This window comes from Chenopodium album, chromosome 1 (genome assembly GCF_948465745.1).
Source record: "Chenopodium album chromosome 1, dcCheAlbu1.1, whole genome shotgun sequence".
In the NCBI taxonomy this organism is placed as follows: Eukaryota; Viridiplantae; Streptophyta; class Magnoliopsida; order Caryophyllales; family Amaranthaceae; genus Chenopodium; species Chenopodium album.
The window spans coordinates 81,027,479-81,033,478 of record NC_137834.1 but is presented as its reverse complement, the minus strand read 5'-3'; the positions used below and the strand labels follow the sequence as shown (position 1 = coordinate 81,033,478).

At 35.9% G+C, this 6,000-nt stretch overlaps 1 long non-coding RNA gene across 1 annotated transcript; it reads right to left on the bottom strand.

The window, feature by feature from the left end:
• Positions 1 to 218: 218 nt before the first annotated feature.
• Positions 219 to 856, bottom strand: LOC145612404 (uncharacterized). Its single transcript, XR_014106605.1, has 3 exons — positions 786 to 856; positions 600 to 698; positions 219 to 496 (listed from the first exon to the last, which is right to left on the bottom strand). It is a non-coding gene; the product is annotated as an uncharacterized LOC145612404 (long non-coding RNA).
• Between the last annotated feature and the right edge of the window lie 5,144 nt (positions 857 to 6,000).

Genomic DNA, 6,000 nt, shown 5'->3' with positions numbered 1-6,000 from the left:
ACTGAGTAGACAATACAAAACTGTTGTATTTGCGTCACTTGTTTGTTTAATGAGTGACGCAAATGAGGTGAATTTTTTTTTTTTAATTATAATATAATAATTGCCTTGTATATGTTTGTAGTACCTGTTTTCCAAGGTATAAAGTAATATGCTAACGCTAATATAATTGAAATTAAAATGCAATATTATTGAATAATGCAAATGTAAATTTCGGCAGAGTCTCCTTTGTAATTTGGCCTACCCATAAAATTGGGAATGACGGCATTATATTAACAACCTGTCCAATAATTTACATCTCAATATCATAGACATTATACTCATCATCCCAACACCAATTAACCAAATTACTTCATTTCAAGCCTATAATCCAAAACAAGAGTCAAACATGCGCTAAGTGGTAAATCTAAAGTTCAACATTACATATAAAATACTTTGCCCAAATATCTCGGATCTCATTTATCTCCTCCTCGGTGTACGGTGTAGTTCTTGAAAAATCCTATCAACACAACAAATATACAAGAGGAAAGTTTTAATTCAAGATTGTAGCTAACATCAAATTGTATTTATCAAACAAAAATGAAATATTTGACAACTCATACCTGAATAAGATCTTCACTGCTATGGTGATGTTCAAGTATTTCGTACATATAACGCATGACGTAGTAGCCACACTCACGTCCACCCAATTGTTGAGGACACTACATGTAATATATTTGTAAGTTGAATTAAATTGCTATACTTCAATTATTAAGAAACTAAAAGTTAGGGTAAGAAATTAAGGTAACCTGTCCCAAATGCCATGTCAATTTACTTCCCCTAGATTGTCCACTTAATGCCTTAAAACTTCGAAAAGCACTACACATTTGAAACAAATAACATATATATTACCCTTACACACATAAAATCATGACATTAATAACAAACTAGACTTACTTTTCATTGCAAACTTAATTGCTAAATTTTGCTTCTGCCTCAAAGAATCAAAGATGATGACTTCACGCTTAGCCATGCATAAGACCAAAAGAACCCAATGATTCCTACATAATAAATTAGACACACATTTGTAAAAGAGTAAAATAATATCAACAATTCGTTTGTCCACAACCAGAACCTCGAGCAACTTGTGGAATTCACTTCCGCATAATTAAGAATCTGCCATAAAAAATTACATATATTAAACCAACATAGTTGCGTGTGTGCTCGTGATCCTAAATCTCATAGAACAAGAGCGAGCACGAGAGAAATAGCCAAAGTTTGCAAAATTACCAAGCAGAGACACAATTATGAATCATGTAAGAATAGCCAAAGTTTGCAAATAAAGCTTACTCAGCACACTCATTAATCTTCCCCGAATTCTGGCTTTCCACAATCTTCAGAATCAAAGACTTGTTTTCATCCAAGTACTGCCAAGATTTAAACCAACCAAAATTTAGAAATCAATAAGAAAAAAAAATTTCCAGATGAGAACTAACCAAGCAGTATATATAGATGAAGCGGCTAATAGACTAGAATCATAAGTGAATTAATGTAACAAAGGATGAATATGTCATGCATAACCAAAGTGTATTACAGTACATATCAATTTTTACTTAAGCGTAAGGATCAAATGATCTGCAATTAGCAATGTTTTAGAATCTACCCCGGTAGCCCTAGACTAAGATAAAAAGCAATGCATACAACACCATTCCCTTATATAATTTCATATGTATTAATTGTTTTATCAATGATCATTTGATTCACAATAACTTCCTTTTATTCAACCATTTACAAGGGAACATACGGATTCTCCATTTTAATGAATCGGAGATGACAGTTGTTCATGCTTGAGACTTACAAAAAAAAAATTGAAAATAATAATAATAATAATAATAATAATAATAATAATAATAATAATAATAATAATAATAATAATAATAATAATAATAATAATAATAATAATAATTCTGGGTTTTTTCCTCCAGATTTAGGCCTTCAAAAGTAGCTTAACAGATAAGAAAACTTGATACTAGGTTTAAAAACAAGTTAAAAACCATCATCACTAAAAACCACTAGTTAAAAAAGTACATTTACACTATTTTTCATTATTAGTCAAATAGTCATAACATTAGTTGAGTAAGAAATACTGACATTGCCTCCTTTTCAATAAAGGTTTAAACTAAATTTCTAATACCAGCAAAACAAAAAGGTCTTACAGAACTGATGAATATGTGAAGACCATTACAGAAGCCCACACCTAAAGCTTCATTACAGTAAATTTTAAGTTTGCTACACTTCAATGATTACACTGACATTTTATACTTCCATTTATATTTATATTTATATTTATATTTTCATGTTAATTCTTGAATTGCTTGTTGTGGTCCAAGTTCAAAAAAGGTTCAATTTCCAACTGCCGGAAAAGTTAAGTTTGGACCAAAAGGCAGATCTTAGGCCAGGGGTTGAACCATGCTCTTAAGGTATGTTGAACAGCATGCCAGCAATAATCAAGCTGCATGACAGTATGTATGATGGATATCGACTTTTCGATGCTTACAAATGCGAGCACGTAAACCTTAATCATCTGTTAGGCTAATTACAACTAAGATAGACATAACAATGTATCACTCGACTGAAGTGCTCGTTCAGAATGCTTCAATGACTAAACCCGAGATCATAATGGACTTTTTAGTTGCAATTAAGGCAGTAATAACTTAAATCATCAAGTAATGTACATTTGTACTAGACTAGAATAGATTAAGGCAGTAATAACTTAAATCAAAGTTTGCAAAATTACCAAGCAGAGACACAATAATTATGAATCATGTAAGAATAGCCAAAGTTTGCAAATTAAGCTTACTCAGCACACTCATTAATCTTCCCCGAATTCGAAGCCTTAAACCAAGAAAAGATTGAACATAAATAGAAGCAATCTTACCATAGGTGGAATTGACTTCAAAAATTCAACAATGTCGAGCCGAAATCGAACTTCAATTGTTGTTGCTGTAATTTGCTTGAACTTCCTCGGGTTTTTTGGGGCGAAATTAAGCGATTTTTCCACTCGAAAATTTCAGTTATTGCTCGAATTTTTGTTGCTGTAATTTCTTGACTTGAACCCAGAAAAAGACGTAATTCAAACAATTATTGTTGCTGTAATTTCTTGACTTAACCTATTGTTGCTGTAATTTCTTGACTGAAATTCGAACAAAAATTATTTATGACTGAAATGGGACGAATTTCTTAGGGTATATTGCGTCGCTGCCAAAAACCCTAGAAATCCCCCCACAAAATCCCCCAATCGAACTTGAAGACCGAAATTGAATTTTTTGGGGTTTTTAGGGTTCGAATTTGTATGCTTTTGAGTTGATTTTTTGCTCGAAATGGGGGATTTTTGGTCGGAAACAATCAATTTTTCTGGGTTTAAGGCTTCGAATTTCTTAGGGTTTTTGGTCTAAATTTTTGCTCGAAATTGCTCGGATTTGCAGCCGATTATGGGTCTTCGACTTCACTGCGATTTTAGATGTTAAATTTGCTGGGGAAACGCAAGTTTTTGGCCGAATTTGTTGGATTTCAGAGACAAATTTGTGGGTGTTTTGCTGTAGAAATTCGTTGGAATTTAAGAACTCTTGTTTTTTTTTTTCTTTTTGTATAGTGAATGTAGGTACCTGATGAAAAACTAAGGTCAAAAAACGCAGAAAAACCTAAAGCCAAAAGAGTTATTTGCATCACTTTATTATAAAAAAGCGACGCAAATAACCTTGTTTATAATGTTGTACACAGTTCATATGCGTCGCTCATTAGTAAAAGAGTGACGCAATTTACTTAATCACTTATTTGCGTCGCTTGCTAACTAATGAGTGACGCAAATAAGTTAAATAATTGCGTCGCTTTAATAAATAAGAGCGACGCAAATGATAGAAAGCTGAAATGAACTTGAGTTTTGCGTCGCTTCTTGAATAATATGCGACGCAAATAACTTAAAAGGATGGTAAAAATAAACATTTGCTTCGCTTCTTAGAATGAGTGACGCAAATATGGCGACGCAAATGTACATTTTTCTACTAGTGGTAGGAATTATATAGGATGCCAAAAGTTCCAATTCATCTCTCCTAACATTTGCCGGTTCATGCCTCCCAAAAATAGTGAGGCCGGCAAATCTTTGCCAAAGTTTTGGGACGGGATGTTGAATCCAAGTCCCTTTTGCATGCTGGAGGTTAACTAGATCCTCCCCAGTTAGCCTTTTACAGACCACGGCGGTGTGGTCTTGAGAGGGTTCAATCGGTTTATCCGATTTCAAATCAAACAACTTTCCAAATTCTTTAAGAGTTTGTCTCACATCGTTGTTTAATAATCGGAATTGTACATGAGTAATTAGTGCATTCATTTTAATAACATTAAAACTTTAAATAAATTCTAATGTTAAGTAGTCATAAGTATCATGGCACATTTGAAAGAAACCACTCATGCCTATACCTTTGAACAATTTTTCCAAATATTTATCTAAGCCTACCCTAACTAGTGTGGGATGATGAATAAAATGGGTAGAGATTACCTGGCGATCGATAAGGTTTAGCATCCTAGCCCGTTGCTCCTCCGAGGTAATGACAACCTCCTCCCATCCTGGAATTTGAAGATCCGGGTTGACCGTTGGTTGTGGTGCCCTCGAACTCTCACCCCTTTGTGTCCTTGAACATTTTGAGGCCATTATATGTGGAAAAATTTGATGCTTGGAGGTTTCTCTCTCTAGGGGTTTGAAGGAAGTATGAGAGAAAGTGGGAGAAAATAGGTAGGAAATGTAGAGGAAGATGTGAGGATTAATAATATGTAAGAATTTTGAGGTTTTGATGGATGAATTTGAGGAGATCTTGAAAAAGAAATGAGTTTGAAGATGTAAAAATGGAGGTTTTAGAGAGAGAAAGTAATGGAGAAGAAGATGAAATAAGAAGAAAGTGAGGAAAGAAAGAGGAGGAAAAGTTTAAAGGGACGGCCAAAAATAGGCGCGCCCGATCGGGCGCGAACACAAACGAAAAATTCGCCCTATGGCTCGCCCGATATATCTTTTCCTTCACTCGATTTGTGCCCGATCGGGCGAAATTTGTTCGAGTGTTGACTGCACTTACGCGCCCGATCGGGCAACTTTGCCCGATCGGGCGAATTTTGCTCGATTCCCAGCTCTCCTTTCGCGCCCGATCGGGCAGCCACGCCCCGATCGGGCGAATTAAAGGCTGGAAATATTGCTCTCTTGCGCGCCCGATTGTTTCCTTAGCTTTTCTTCGTCTTCAATTTTTTTTTTCTAAGTCTTTCGACCTCTTAAACCTATACCTGTACAAAAACACTTATAAACGATAAAATTACACTCTCCTCGCCTCTCAAAAAAAATAAAAATAAAAATAAGTAAAAAGGAAAACTAGTCTAGAAAGCAAGAAATACGGGCTGCCTCCCGCAAAGCGCTGGTTTATCTAGGTCCCGCACGACCCTCTTACCAAGTACAATGTCTAGGGCCCTCGGCCTAACGCTTGATCGGGTGGTTTCTCACCCGGTCTAGCGGTGTTCAGGTTGCGATGCGGCTTCCTGACATACCCTGTAGGACGCCAGATCACCTTATCCGGTGGGTCCTCCTTGACTTGGACTGGGGAATCTTCAATGCTACGCACTAAAAATCCTTCTTCGATCGAAGGTTGCTTCAAATTGTCATTGCGTTCAACACTTGCAACTCGATCCGGCGGAACACTTACCGTGGGCTCGATTCGCACAACTTGCTCGATCGGTTCCACCTGTTCATCCTCGAAACCAAGACCAACAGTGTAAAGCGCTCTTTCTATTGCATCGACTTCCTTCTGCCATTTGTCTATCTCATCTAAAAAGGATGCAACACAAGATACCGCCTCCAAGGGATCTTTTTCAAGAGCTTAGGGCTTGTTAGAATAATTTTCAACCACATTAACACTGAAACATTTATCCTCAGTCATGGAGCTTTTAGGGGCATTATTCAGATTAAAAACAACTTTATCATCCCCTACTAAT